Below are 16,430 nucleotides of genomic sequence, written 5' to 3'. Positions count from 1 at the left end.
TGTAATTTTTTTATATTTTTAAAAATTTTAAAAATTTATATATATTTTTTTTTTCAGTTTTAGCAATTTTAGTACTCCAACTTATTTAATTTATTTTTACATTTTATTTATAATTTTTTTTCATTTGTTTTTTTATCCGCTATTTAAGTTTTATTTGATTTCTTGTTTATTTAATTCACTGAAAACTAATTTTCATATATTTTTAGTTAATAATAACAACACTAATGTCGGAAAAGGTTTGTGTGCCCATAGTAGTAGTCCCACCACAAAAAATGGAGATTTAGACTTTAAATCAGTGAATTAATGAAAGTGCCTTTACACTGTTTTCTAGTTCTTTTGATTTTACTCCTCAGTTGGTTCTGTCACAATTGTGTCCTCTAATCATCTACACTCGATCCCATTTCTCCCACATTTAAACGTTACATGTATATGAGTTATAGATATGCATCAGTGTCGTGTTCTAGAAACACGTTCAGACCCCCAGAGAGCTCTGACCGGCCGCTCTGCAGCCTGTGGCCCCGCTCCTAGACTTCCTGCCAGCTGCACTGCTTTTGTCCCCTCTATCAGATAACACACACAATGATACGAAAACACTCGGTTACATTCACAAACACACTGAAAAAAGCCAACAATCACGTGATGGCAGCAGAAAACTAAACACACTGTTAGTGAACTGAAGGACCTACTTTGAAAAACATTAGGTTGCTGCAATTACAAGGTGTGCGGTGGCTCATTAATTATTCATATTTGCAGTGGAGAGTAATTGTAGCAGTAATTAGGCTTAATTAACAGTCTTTGTTATTTAGGATGAGAAAATTAGCAAGTTAGTTTTTTGAACTATTTGAATGCACTTCACGGAAGCGTTGGACAGTACTTTGCCTCCACGTCATGCATTCAAATCGTTTAATGCACAGCTAGCCATTGATTATCCCTTAAATAAACACCATGGCCCTGCATGCTAGTATTGCAATGTTAATAATAATTAGATAAGCTACTGGTCCCATTTCAGGCTAAATCACAGTTCACATTCTATCCATATATCCTATATGGTTTCAGGATTCAGGACACAGTATGTCAAAGGAGCCTGAATGGCATGTCTTTTCCAGTGGATTTTTGAAGCGTGCATTCATGCTATTAAGACTAATGCAATCCACAACCCCACTGAAGTGTATGTGACAGATCTCTTTACATGCATTTACAGCTGTAGAAATAATTTAGCTAAGTTTACACTTACATATAGGGTTGCACGATTATGACAAAAATCATAATTGTTGATTATTCCCTTGAAACTGTAATTATGATTATTAATAACGATTAACTCAATTTACATTGAATGGTGTTCATACCATTGTTTGATGGAACTGCATACCATATTTTTATATGAAAATAAGCTGAAAACACTAACTGAAAAAGCTTTTCTATAGTATTAAGCCTCAAATGTCAACTAAACATTGGATTGGTTTCTGCTTCAAATTATAAAAAAGTACAAATATTAATGGTATTATAATGTTATACTGAAACTAAAATGAAAATAATGGGAAAAACATTTAAGATAACATGTCGAAAGAAAATAACACATCTCAAGCACGCAGAATAACATACGTGGACTTTGAATGATTAATTGCCGCTTTGAACGATTACGCAATTGTGGAATTCATAATTGTAATCGAGATTATAAATTCTATTAATTGTGCAGCCCTACTTCCATACACACACTTGAGTACACAATATTGTGTACAGTGTACAGTGTTTCTGCATACTAGAAAGTATGCACTTTCCCCATCATCAGCAAAGTACATACTTTTAGTGCATAGTAAAAGTAGGATTCAGCTTCAGTCTTTTTACATACATCCTCCTTTGTCCTTATTAGCTAATGTGCAAGACCGGCTCAAATAAATCAGTTAAAGACTTGATAAATTGAATTACAATGTTATCCAGTCTGAAAAGTCCACTGGCGCCCAAATCTGGAGAAACAGAATTTAGTCATGAATGACGCAGTTGCAATAATAGAGTCAATGGAGCAAGAGAGAGGGAGTCATTGTCGTCATGGACTCAAATATCCTCCTTGGTGTGTGCTAAAATGCTCTGATGGACTGAAATAAATAGATGCAGTCTCCTCTTTCATCCCTTCATTTCTCATTCAGGAGTTTCATTCCTAATGATGACAGTGAGTCACTGATCACACTTTCACAGACATGCTGTCTGGGAATGAGGATTATTCTTTCTGGCACACCTACAAAAAAGTGTGTTGTCATTAATTATGTGTGTAAAATTCTCTGTAAAAACAAGGCAGAATGAGATCACAGGGAGTGTGTGTATGATTTATTGATAAGGTAGATGAGAGTCTTCTTAACCTTGATTTGATGTCTTCGGTAATGTCTCATCCTAAGTTTACAATACTTATTTGGATGTGTCATGGTTCTCATGCTCATGGATATAAAAAAAATAGAAGTCAAGTGACAATTTCCATAGTAAATACAGATTTTTGCAGATATGCACAACACTAAAATGTTTCATGGACGAAATATTGATTTGTGAGTGCAATATCTAATAAATGTTTTTTGAAAGCCTTTCTGCAACAACTGTGAAGCATTGTAATGGTATTTTGATAGTTTTTAAGGCCCCGAAATACTTCAAACAAAATCGAAGAATTAACTGATATGTCGTCATTTCGTACAAAATCAGGTTCAAAACAAACCTAAATCACTAAATCAATTTTCAAATAAAATAATTTCGAAACAGCTGATCAAAGCGAACTTTCTGGGGGAGTTTGTTTTGGTTTCTAACACCTTTGAGCTTCCATTGGTGTGTGGCAATCAGTGGGAGGGTTCGGGAACTCCACCTTCTATGAGGAGCTACCCCCCCCCCCCCCCCCCCGAGTCGTTTCTCATTCCACGGGGGTCAGACAGAAGAACAACATCTAGAACAACACCAACACTAAGTTACTAGCAATATAAATACACTGGAGTGTCGAATAGCTGAGCTGGTACAAAAATATTTGCATGTGTATGATCGCTTACAGAGAGACTTTAAAGATTTGGAGAACTAAAATTCTGAAACAAATTTGCAATGAAGCATGAGTTAAGCAAAGCGACGTGGAGAAACATCTGATGCAAGTTTTCCAAAGCCATTAAAAAGGATGAAAGGAAAGAATGGAGATAAGGTGGCGAGTAGCAAATACACGTGTTTCAAATAAATGTTGTTACACCATACTGCTGCTGCTTGAATTTTTTCTATAAGTGAATTTAAAAGGTATTCAATAAATAAAATGCCAAATGTTGAAAACAGTTCAGCTGCTTAATATTTTTGTGGGACGTGTAATTCAGGATTTTCAGAAGATTTAATTTTGATCTGTTTATCAATGCATCCTGATTAAAACTAATATAAATATATATATAGTTTTTTCATATAAATCATAAGACTATGTGGAAATGTTAATTTAAAAATTATTTTGTCATACTGCAAACTAAAGTAAACTAAAAAAGCTAAATTATAGAAAAAAAAATCAAATTTATACTAAAATATTGATAAACATTAATAAAATGGTCCGTGCACAAGTTATTTGTAAACTTCCCAAACACAAACTTTAATTTTCATAGAGGAAAATAGCAAAAAAGTAATGAAATCGATTGAAATCTATTTTATGCATTTTTTTTTATATATAATCTCTCCATGTAAAGCAACTAAGTTTTCATGGTAAATCCCTGTAGCTCTCCTCCTCAACTAAATTAATTGTATGTTTCTTTGTTGAAATGCTGGATCGAATTAAAAGCGACAGGGAAACACTGCCTGTATAACAAGCATTATTGGCCCTGCTAGTTTCACTGCCAACCTGTTGCTGTTGCAGGCTTTTGGCTCTGTTTGGAGCTGTTGCCATGACACTTGAGGCCTACATGTGCACTGCATGGGGTGAGAGAACAGAGGGGGAGGGAGCCAGAGTTTGCTACAAAAACAGAGGAAGAACTCCACAGAGAAGAGAGGGAAAAGAACGATAGAGCATAAGAGAAAGGCAAATTCAAACCTGAGCAGGTGGACTGTTAGTGAACATGCATAAATCAATCGCAGGCAGGCGAACAACAGAGTGAAGTAGAGAAACCCATAAAAGAATGAGTGAGAGAGGGAAACTCAACTCAAAGTTTAGGGAAGACAGGGGGCTGGTCAGCTTTTTAGCATCTCAAAGCATATGGGCTCTATTAAAGGCCCCCTTGAACAGGGGCCCGAGCCGCCTCACAAACCTCCCGAAGACAATCTCTCCTGTCTCACTGTCTGAGCCTCCCTGGGCATCCCATCCAGTGAGCCTTTCAGAAAAGAGTCGGCTGGCTCAAACTCCAGAATGAGATGCAGCGGGTGACGTTATTCGCACAATACCACACAGGAGCTGCTGCCATCTGGACTGACACTACCTGCCAATCAACTGCGGACATTTTGTTTCACCCAGTGTGCAGCGCTGAGTCCGCTGGCACAGGCCCAGACGCCAGCCGTGGTGCCCATTACTGAGCATCTGCCAGCGGGAACAACCTCCCTTGGCCTCACTGCTATAAAGTACATTGAGTGCAAGCATCTCAGGAGCTGTGTGATCTAAACAAAGCGTTTTTTTTTTTTGTAAAAATCACCTTCAATTTTACATCAAGTTCACACAGAATAGTGGCATGAATATGCAAGTTTTGGAAGTTCATAAATAGCTTAATTATTTTTAAAGACATTAGTCACATTAAATAATGATTTTAGGCAGCAATGCTATATTTGTTGTTTATTATATATTTGCGTATGTTTAATTTAAAATAACTTATGAGCTACGATTTTGAGTAAAGACCACTTGATTTGTCGATTGCACCCAATGTAGATTCTATGTTAATAGAACTTGACCTGTTTGCTAAACTTCAGTTAAGGCAGTTTATAGTAAAGAGAACTAATCTAGGTTTGAACTGCTGAATACTGGATTTAAATAAAGTTTAATGAGTGTTTATAAGGAAGAACTATTCACTGGACTTCAGTTTGACCCATTGCATTTTTGGGCATTTGCGAGCAATAGAAAAACTTTCAGCAGAGCCAGTTGCTTCTGAGTCAGCTGCTCTTTGCCACGGTAGGAATTTCCAACCACTAATGATTATTCAATTCAATCCAGTGGTCAGAAACAGACACTTGGAATAACAGCAGAACGGAGAGGAGCTGTGGGTCCACCGCACTGTTATTACTGTGAGAGTGGCCATTTTTTGAAGAGATGCCACTGATAGGACGGTAATAAAGTGATAAAGAATTTAAAACATACTGAGTATGGTCTGAAAAAATCTCAAATCCAGACTCTCAGTTATGAATGGGTGAGAGGACAGACAGATGGGTTACTGATGAGCATATAAGGACAAGCTGTTAGCCAGTGTGTTTTTTTCAAATTCAAAAGGTTTTGAAATAAAAAAAGATGATCTCAAATACTTATCCAGACTTAACTGAATAAATCACAGTACATAATGTAGCCTGATTGTGTTTTACAAAGGCTCAAAATAAAATGCTTAGAATAAAACGCTTTAGTGTCATATTCTTTACATGGTACTATCAGATAAGTCAATGTAAAAAAAATCTGTTGATATACCACTGAACGTTTTAACTAGGATGTGGAAAACAAAACATATACTTTTTATATTATTTTTTTTATTTTAAATTATTAAAATAATAATAATTATTATTATTATTAATTTTTAAAGGAAAAAAACTTAACTAATTAACTGTAACCTTAACATACAGTGAAAAAAATTAAATGATTTAACATCATATTATAAGGAATTTTACCATCAGATTTATGGGTTTTGGAAGAAAAACTTTTGCTGCATTTACAGGAAAAAGTGAAGTGAAATAAAGCAAAGTATGGTGACCCATACTCAGAATTCATGCTCTGCATTTAACCCATCCAAAGTGCACAGACACAGCAGTGAACACACACCCAGAACAGTGGACAGCCATTTATGCTGCGGCGCCCGGGGAGCAGTTGGGGGTTCGAGGCCTTGCTCAAGGGCACCTAAGTCGTGGTATTGCCAGCCCGAGACTCAAACCCACTAGCCTAGGGTTAGGAGTCAAACTCTCTAACCACTAGGCCACAACTCCCCACCAACCCCGTGTGACATCACATGATTATGCTTTATTTAAATAGTTTTGTATCTTTATTTAGACTTTATTTATACTTTATTTATGTAGTGTGTTACTAAAGCCCCTTTCACACTGCGATTCCGGAAAATACACGGGTAATGTGTTCGGCAATTGTTCTCGGGTCGCTAGATTTTGCACCTTTCACACTGTCAGTGATTACCCGGAGTATGTCCGTGTATTCACAAACAAACCCGTAAAGGTCCCGTAATGACACGGTAGCTTTCACTTAATCTGGCAAACGATCTCAGCTTCAGCGCAGATAGTGAGGAACTGCCTGATCTCTGCTTCATTACAGTTTTTTTTCGTCGCGAACGTTGATCTGCCTTCAAAACACCCAGTAAAAGAGTCGCACTATAACGTGGGCCATCACTACGACACACCCTTTATGGCATTGGTTCTGTCTTTTATTCACACAGAGCTCATTCTGGGACTGAACCTGGCAATGTCACTAGGTCCCCAACCCGGTTCACACAGAAGGCGACCCGGCAATTTTCTGCCAATTTTCCGGGACCAACGTGCAGTGTGAAAGGGGCTCTAGATGATATTTTGTCTGTATGTGTATGGCCCTGCACCATCTACACAAGATTATTGCCCATGTTTTATCAACAGACCTCTTTTGATGAATTCTGGTTCTCTGGGTATCCATTTTAACATAAAAAACAAGATTTTGGTAGATCAATTCGATTAAAATCATTCAATCAATCAATTTTTTTTTACACTGTCAATGAAGATGAGCAATGTTAGAGACAGAAAGTTGTGTTTTGCTACTATCTCATGAGGGAATGATTGGTACCCTGGTCTCTCTTTAAATAGACTGCAGATAACTTTTATGTGCAGTCTCTCTGAGTCCTTCAAGTTAAAGTATTTCTTTACTGGCTGTGGCCATTGATCTTCTCAAAATGGCTTCTCTGCCTCCTCTCGAAGCTTTCTGAACCAAGCATCAGCAGAAAGAGACAAATAAATAACCTTGCAGTATTTCTGACAAGCCATAATCATCAGTCTCATGATCAGACTGAAATCACAGCGCAGAAATGCACTGCAGTCGGGGAGAAAAGTGGCACAGCGCACATACCGGTAAATTAATTCCACACCAGCACTTACATAACCAACGTGGCCTCAGATAAACTATGCCAGCATGAATATGTAATTCATCTTAAAAGTGCAGTGATGGTGAACCACGCAGGAACCGCAAACAGAAAAAAGACAACCTTGGAGCTGGTCATGAAAAGTTGCAGACACGCAGTGGGACCTGCCGCAAGAGGATGTGGATGTACAGACACTGTCCCAACAGATTCCAGCCGAGCTCAGACGGAGAGGAAAAGAGTGGCATGGAAAGTTGTGATTCAGTGAAGTCAGCTGAGACTGAGTCGACGTTAATGAGCTCTCCCTCTGTATATACGTCTGCAGGAAGCTACAGCCTTACATAAATACTTGGCACATAAAAGCATCTCATAAATGGAAACAGTAAAGCAAGGAGAGGAGATGAAATGAGGTGCTTTGGAGAACCTAAACCTGTGAGACAAAGTGAGACACAGCCAGTGAAGCACACACTGTCCTTACAGAGACAGTGAGCTGACCGCACTTACTAAGGCTGTGTTTCAGAGCCCTGTAACATATGAGAGTGATTTAACTCATCTATTATTTTCCGACTCACTGACGCAAGCACCTTTCCACCCCCTTAGGTGATCTCATCTGGAGCGGAGTCTGGACGCTGCTGACACGCAGTAACAGGCCGCTCTATTTCAGGCTTTTACTGTATAAGAATGTGCCATGAGCTGAGTCACATCCACTTTAAACACAAATGGGACTCTCAGTATACTTGGGGGCGTTTCAATCTAAACTTTATCCCCTTCGAGAACGAAATGTCAATAGATCAGGCCGCATGCTGGGCAAGAAGCTTAGTGGTGTTTGACTAGTTTGAAGAAGCTTTGTGTAAGCACTGGGTAAGGAGTGATTGGAGTGTGTGCTGGACGTCGGACGTTCCAATCCAAGCCAGTTGTTCATACGCCAACTTTTAGCTTCATATTCACCATTAAAATAAAGATTCCAAAAGGGGGGTTTTCACTATAATTCTATAGAAGAACCATTTAGAGTGAAATGATCTTACAAAAAAATCAAGTCCTGTAAATCAATTCATTCACAAGGCCCTGTCCCACACAAAAAAAAACCAGTTACAAAAAACTAAGAGCTCAACAAACACTCTTTACAACAGATATAAATTCCTACACACTCTTAAAAATGAAGGTTTCAAAGGAGGTTTTTACAGTGATGTCATAAAAGAAACATTTTTGGTTCTCCAAATAACTATCAGTGAACATTTCCTAAAGTAAACCAATTAAAAAAAATCTAAATGAACTTTTGTGAAATGAAAAGGTTACATGAATCTACAATGAACCATAGATTTCAATAAAGAACTTTATCTTTAAGAGTGTAGGAAACAAAAACTACAAAAGATATCAGAGGACTTTTATCTGAAGACTTTTTTGTTTAAGATTCATGCATCTTAGTTTCTTCTGTGGGAAAAACCCCAGTAATCTCACATGTGCCTCCTCCTGAGTTCCAGAAAAGATTTCAGTTTCAAACTATGCTCAGATTTGACAAGATACCAAAAGTCAGAGATCTAAGTATAAACTCAAACATTTCTCATCAACTTCTTCCAAGATTAAATGATCTGAGCTTTCACATTCATTTGATAGATCTTTGCTCTTACTGTATTTCAACAATCATTTAATGTTGCTCATTTTTATTTCTCCAGACTAGGAATTTCAGAAGAGACATCTGAGACAAAGTTTATTCTGAAAAGAAGCATAAATTAGATCTTTGTTAGGTCTTTTGAGACATATTGTTCTTTGTCAAGACAATAAAAAGCCTCTGAGTAGTCACCAATTTGCTTTATCGACAAAATTATCATTAACTTCGTGCCATGCAATCGTTCTCCCACAGATCTCTCCTCAACAGAAAGGACTAACAGTGCTGCTAAACTTCAAAGAGCTTCTTCTCACCCCAGTGATATCAGCTTTGAGAAAGTTAATCATTCATTTCACATCACTTCAAAGCTCTGCAGTGGTAATCTGAACTCTCGTGCATTCGGAGGGTGTAATAAATAGAGTCATGCTGCTGACATACCCATAATGCTCTGCATGGCTGCCTCCTCGCGTCTCCCCAGTCTGTCCTGGAGATACAATCCCAGTCTGCTCACTGTACTCCTCTCTCAGTCTTACACACACTCCTTCTATCTCTTTCCTTCTCTCTCACATGCTCATTCTTTCTGCTCCTCCTCCTCATGCCAAAGTTAGCTCTCTTTTCTCTGGTAGAAACCCCCTTCCTCTCTGTCCTGTCCTCTCCTCTCTTTCCCTGCTGTTTGCCGTCACAGCACCGCCCCCTTCTCCTGCTACCCTCCTCCCTCTCTCACTTGTCTATGGCCCCTTGCTCCTCCACCACCCCCATCCTCACACACATTTAATCCCTCCTCATGCTCACTCCCTCTCTTTCCCCTCGTCTTTCTTCTACCTTTTTGTTTTCTTCATCTCTGTCCATTACAATGCGAGTGGAAAATAGAAAGGCTGCGTCCTGTTTTTAAGATTGAACCTCAGCCACTGCTTTAATCCTACTGTTGTACTGTCATGTAAGGCCTCTAAATTATTGACATGATCAAAACTTTGCTGTCATTTTACTGATAGTTTATACTTTATTAGCAAGTAAAAGAGTTTTTAGTTTAAGTGTAAAAACACCCCCCTTCTGGTCATGGCACACGTTATTTTGCTCAAGAATCTTTGGTGGTTTTTATAAAGTAAACATAATAATTCTTTTTATATTTCAAGGTGAACACTTACTTGACTGAGTCAGCTTAGGTTTATGTGATTATCCATACATAATTTTTAGAAACAAAAATACTAGGAGATATTGACAACTTTTATGTAAGAAATCTGTCACACTGTTGTTAAAAATAACATTACTTACCATTTTGCCATATAAATATTATTATCTGCAGTAAACTGCAAATTTTTTCCTCTCTTTGCGCCCCTGAATAAAATTGAGGAGCCATTTTCTTTAGTATTAGCTCCATACTCACCTATATCATACTCTAAGAGCAAATCAAAATAATAAATATAATATCCCATCCAAGTGCACACACACAGCAGTAAGAAGTGAACACACCCCCAGATCATTGGGCAGCTAGGGCATTTCAGACATGGGTATTGAGGGAGGAAGACAGCACTGTTCATTCACTCCCCCACACCTACAACTCCTGCCAGCACTGAGACTCAAACCTGTGACCTTCCGGTTCCAAGTCCAAGTCTCTAACCATTAGGCCACAGCTGCCCTCCAGAGCCCTCTGGACTCTGGATGCACTTTACATTTTTATTTTACATTAATTTTTGTTTCATAACAATGTCTATTAGTGTACAGAATATCCATGCATCACAGGAGAATTCAGAGATTTTTTTTTATTTTTATTAACTTTTTTTGAATTAACAAATGTGATGGAAATAATGGGGATGGTAATGGCATAACTGTGTAAAGAGTATGTTGTCCACTAAGATAAGAGTAAAACCCCTCCAATCATGTCAAACTCTTCATCTATTTAGTTTACTTTCCTGGGATATACAGTAATCTCAAGGCATGCTGGGACATAAACGCATGACTTACTCTAAACACTGACTCATCACATGTCCACATGCCCTGTTAATGTAAACACATGCCATCACCACAAATGTGCAGATGAAAAGCATCACAAAGGGTCTGTTGTGCTGTATGACATCACACTGAAAGTTACATTCTTTTACTTCTTTGTTAGAGGACAAGGACTGAAAAACAACAGGGTGTTTGGGCATTTCTTTCAAATATGACCCCTATGGAATTTTATTTGAATGTACTTTACATTTTTATGTTTAATAACAATGTATATTAGTGTACAGAATATCCATGCATCTGTTGCTTATGCACCTTTTCCTACCCAATTTCTTCCTTCCAGTCAACTTTGCATTTAATATGTTTTGATACAGCACTCTGAGAATTCACAGGAGGACAAGGACTGAAAAACAACAGGGTGTTGGGTCGTTTCTTTCAAATTTGGCCCTCTGGACTCTGGATGCACTTTACATTTTTATTTTACATTTATTTTTGTTTAATAACAATGTCTATTAGTGTACAGAATATCCATGCATCACAGGAGGATTCAGATTTTTTTCTAATTTTTATTAACTTTTTTTTATGAATTAACAAATCTAATGGAAATAATGGTGATGGTAATGGCATAACTGTCAAACTGAGATCAGAATCTGTGGCTTAAGGAAATAGTTACACACAAAGCAGTTTATAAAGAGCGGTTTATAAAGAGCTGGTATTGCTCTCGTACTCAAGTGATATTGCTCATATATATATATATATATATATATATATATATATATATATATATATATATATATATACAGGTGCATCTCAAAAAATGTAAATATCGTGAAAAAGTATTTTCATTTATGCAATCAATACTGTTGGAGCTTCTGAACAGCCACCCCTTTCAGTGATGATCTTCTTTGACTTACCCTCTCTGTTGAGGGTGTCAGTGATCGTCTTCTGGACCATTGTCAATTCAGATGTCTTCCCCATTATTGTGGTTTCAAAGAACAAGAGATACCCGGAATTTATACTGAAGGGATGGTCATTTAGTGAAAGTCAAATGTAAATATTCTAAAATGTTGAGATACTGGATTTTTGAATTTCATGAGATGTAAGCTTTAAAATATGCTTTTAAAGTTTTTTACTGGCCATTCCCAGACAAAAGCAAGGAAGCATGATGTGTTATGTTCCTAATCTACATTCATAAGATGCAGTAAATAGAGGGATCCTGAGTGAATGTGGGACTCTCAAGTGAAGTGAAAAAGTGGAACAAGAGGGGTAGAGAAAGACAGACAGAGAAAGAGAGACAGACAGAGGAAAAAGAGCTAATGAAGCATTAGGAACAGATGAACATCCCAGTGATTAATGGACACTTGCCCTACAGGGAAATTATCATAAGAACAAACACTCCACATATACTTACTGGGGGGACTTAACATGATACTCTCAACCACAGTGCACACACATATCTCAAAGTAAATCCGGCCAACTGCACTCTCCACATATGCACCAAGGCTTAAGGCCCAGACACACCAAGACGACTTCAAAGAATGAGCGGCTACGAAAGCTGATGGTGTTGTTGCCTCGCGTCGGCAACATCGGACCAAAAAGCTGCACTGAAACACACAGCACAGACTACAGCCAATGGCAAACTAACATGTGCGTTCTGTGCATGCCTGACAGGAATGAGCTTTTCATATCAGCAGCTATTATATATTCGTCAATCAAAAGGAGAAACCGAAACAAAGATATATGAGAAACCCTGATATATGAAATGTAAACAAAGCAGCGCTTACCATCTTAAATTTCAGTAATGTTGATAACTTAAATGAATTTAAGCGTTTCATGTTGTTATGAAAACATTCACGTATTAGAATGATTGGGAAAGATCATGTAACATGTAAACAGCCTTCTGTCTGTACCGCCTTCATTCACATGCTTGTTTTCATCACTTTCGCTTTAATTCTCGGCCACTGACTCGGGCTAAACTGAACATCCAATCAGAGCTCTCACTCTCGCCAACGGCCCAGACGAGAGCAAAATGTGTAATGTAATAGAAAATGTTATTAACTACAATTTTCATAATGTAATCTGTATTTAGTAATGGACAACAAGTTGTAGTAAAATGCAAAGAACTGCTTTCAGAACACTATGGACATGCAAACTTTGTTTCTTCCAGTACTGTACTGGTTAAAGCTGTTGTTAGCGGGGTAATAAACAGCTTGATTAAGTATGAATGGAGGAAGGGGAATTCTCAGTCCCCTTAAACTTCCCAGTCCCGCTTTCTCTATTCAATTCAGAGGGGAAGAAATGGAACGGAATAGAGTTGGTTAGGAAAGAGAGGAAATTAATGATAGTGAAGGACAAAAGACTGAACAAGAACCTAATCCCCCTTTCACTCCCCACACCCATCCATCCAACCCCCCCACCCACACACACACACACACTGATTTGATCAAGCATGTACACACACATGCAGATGGACACACACAAAATGAGAGGTCCTCAAAACCTCCAACAATACACTTGACCCCTCATCTACTGAGAGAGAGAGAAAGAAAAATAGATGGAGCAAAAATGCAAAACAATTGTTGAGTGGCAGACTGGGGTAGTGCTGGGGGCTCTGAGAGTTTCATTGCTAAAATGAGCACAACTCGGCCGAAATCTACAGATTCAGATGCATATCACCAGAAAATCTGACATATTCCACACCCTTTGCATGTTAATTTAATAAATATTTAGTTCAATTTGATTATGTTTTTAGTTGCCAATAAAACAGCTCAGTTTTAACACACTTTATGATGTTTTAAAGTCAACATGAAACTGTTTATTTTCTAACAGTACTCATTGGACATGATTCATCAGTGCATTTAATACCTAAAAAACTGTGTCTTTGTAATCTTTGATAAGAATGTATTAACATGCTTGGTCTCAAACCTTGGCGTCACTTTTTCTTCCCATCCCCTCCAACCACTTGACACACTTAAACCACTTTTTACAAGCCAATCAAATTTTCAAAGTCTAAAAACCTGCCCAGCATTTTTTCTTGCTGTATAATATAAAATATGTCACAAAATTGGCACTTTTAGGGCATGAGCCAAAACGCATGATTTCCGTTTCTTCCCCTTTAAATGCAAATGAGCTGGTCTGGGGGGGAAGAGGGCGGAGCTTCAAGAGCACAAGCTCTGGCAATATCGGTGCTAGCCTTTGCAAATAAACACTCCACTATTAGTACAAGCATGTTATCATTACAGAAAACGCACTTAGTTTAAAAGTCTGTCATCTGACTGTACTGTGCATAAAAAATGCACTTTATGAATTACATAGACGGCAGCACGGTGTGATAAAAAATAACTCATGGTGCCATCGAATGCTATTACAAACTTTATAAGCCCCACTTGTGATTATAAGCTCGACTAATTCCAGTGGTCGATTTCACATTGCTTTCATAAGCAATTTTGATTCCCACTTTCCTCTTCACAATCATTCTGGTAGCACGTAAAGGCAGCATCAGTTAAAACAGACATACAGTGGTAGCTTTATTAGCCTTACAGAGTGCCAAGAAGGTCTTTCAGAAAGGCAATTTGGAAAAATGAATGCGTGATACTTACTTCTTCTGGAAATGTAGCTGGATCACGAAAAGTTGGCACTTTTGTGCAAAAACTGTTTTATTCTGACCCTCATTCACAAAGCAGTCTGGTGTAAATGACAGACTTTAATGAATTTCAGTAAAGTTGAGGGAGCATCTTCTTCAAAAACAAGATTATGTTGTGAATATTAGTTCATCCAAAAAATAAAACGTCTTATCACTTTCCTTTATTTTGTTTCTTATCCATATGACTTACAAAAAGAAATTTTAGGTAATTAAATAATTAAATGGTGAATAAGAGAGTTTCACTGCCATCTCATTTTGTGTGCCAAATATTTTTATTGGTATAAAATTATTGTATAACTGTAATTATATAATATGACTTTCAAAAGCTGAATTGATTACCTTAATTTATTTGTTAGAATATGTATAACTCAATATTTTAACAAATTGCAAATGCTGAATAATCAAATTTCTACTGATTTTAATCAGCAAAATAATCTGTGATTAGTTGATTAGTCGTTCTAATAATCGTTAGATTAATTGATTATCAAAATAATCGTTTGTTGCAGCCCTAGAATATACACATTTAAAAATAAAAAAATAAATTAGTACATTTAGCAAGAATGCATTAAATGAAAAAAAACTGACAGTTATAACATTTATAATGTTACAAAAGATTTCTATTTCAAATAAACACTGTTCTTTTTAAATAAAAATAAATACAATTTCCATCGGAAAATACTTACTTTTTCCGCACAAACATTTATGCATAGCAACTGTTTTCCACATTGATAATAAGAAGAAATGTTTCTTGAGCAGCAAAGTAGCATATTAGAATAATTTCTGAAGGACCATGTGACACTAAAGACAGAAGTAATGATGCTGAAAATTTAGCTTTGCCATCCCAGAAAACTATTACATTTTAAAATATATTACAATAGAAAACAGTCACTTTAAATGGTAATAATATTTCACGATATTACTGTTGTTAATGTATTTTAGATTTTTTTTACAAATGCAGCCTCGGTGAGCATTTTGACTTCTTTCAAAAATATTAAGTTTCATGTTCACTTTCTACATACTGTACAGTAATCCTATTGATTTTGCCATTTAAAATGAATCCTAAAAATGTTTTTAAAAATCTGCATTGAATTTTGTGCCTCCTAATGAGGAACAGATCACAAAATGTATGTTGGATCAATGCATGATGCCCATGAATCTTTCCTCTTCATCCCAGAGTTCATGAGAGGGCATGATTTTGTCAGCATGAGAGGAGCATGCCGACAAAATCAACTCCTAGCAGAAGGAAAACATGTTTTGCCATCTACATGATCAAAGATTGCAGTGTGGAATGCAGACTAATCTTCGATTAACTTTCTACTGGAGGCAGATTACATAACAAAATCATGGATTCATAAAAGGACATCAAATATGGGACTGTGTGTAATACACCTCTAGCCCTGAGCTCAGACCCCCCAGGATCACAGACCTTCATCACAAAGCACTGAACTTATGCCAAACACATCTGCTGTAATAATACACATCCCATACACTCTCCACACTCTACATCAGTGACACAGAAACACACATTCATACAGTACATCAACATTTACAGTGCCAGAAATGTCACATAGACACACAAGTAGACTTCATAAACATATACAGAGCCCTGGTCTGAGCTGCTGTAATGAATAGCGTGTAATGTAACTGTATGTGTGAAGCTGCCAGCAGGTCTGAGCACTGCAAGCCAATCTACTTTTACTGCTCTGCTCTCTGCCATGGAAAAGTAATAAGACCACTGAGGTTATGTGGAGAGAAGGATGAGAGGGAGCTCTGTATCCTTTTTGTGCTTTGTTGAGTGGGGGTGCATATAACTTAATGTAAAAAATATAATATTAAAAAAACGCTTGGGCGTAGAGTGGAGGACATATGGGCATGATGTACAGCTACACTTCTACTCAGTGTGCAGAAAATAAAAAATGCACAGAATTTAAAGTGTATTTGGAAAGAGGGCTATTTTATTTTAGTTTATATTCTTAGAATCCCCCATGAGTGGACATCAGCTCTACAAAGCACGTGG

At 37.2% G+C, this 16,430-nt stretch overlaps 1 protein-coding gene across 5 annotated transcripts in view; it reads right to left on the bottom strand.

The window, feature by feature from the left end:
* LOC132157293 (leucine zipper putative tumor suppressor 2 homolog) overlaps positions 1–16,430 on the bottom strand; it is a 77,046-nt gene that overhangs the window by 13,919 nt on the left and 46,697 nt on the right. Inside the window, exon 1 of one of the 5 annotated variants that reach the window (XM_059566575.1) lies at positions 9,265–9,477. The exons of the other annotated variants lie outside the window; for them this stretch is intronic. The gene's annotated coding sequence lies outside the window, so the exon portion shown is untranslated. Of the gene's footprint in view, positions 1–9,264; positions 9,478–16,430 lie in introns of those variants that run through there. 5 annotated transcript variants of the gene reach the window in all.

This window comes from Carassius carassius, chromosome 14 (genome assembly GCF_963082965.1).
Source record: "Carassius carassius chromosome 14, fCarCar2.1, whole genome shotgun sequence".
NCBI classification, from domain to species: Eukaryota; Metazoa; Chordata; class Actinopteri; order Cypriniformes; family Cyprinidae; genus Carassius; species Carassius carassius.
Note: the sequence above shows the minus strand (reverse complement) of the source record. Positions and strands in the feature narration are given on the sequence as shown.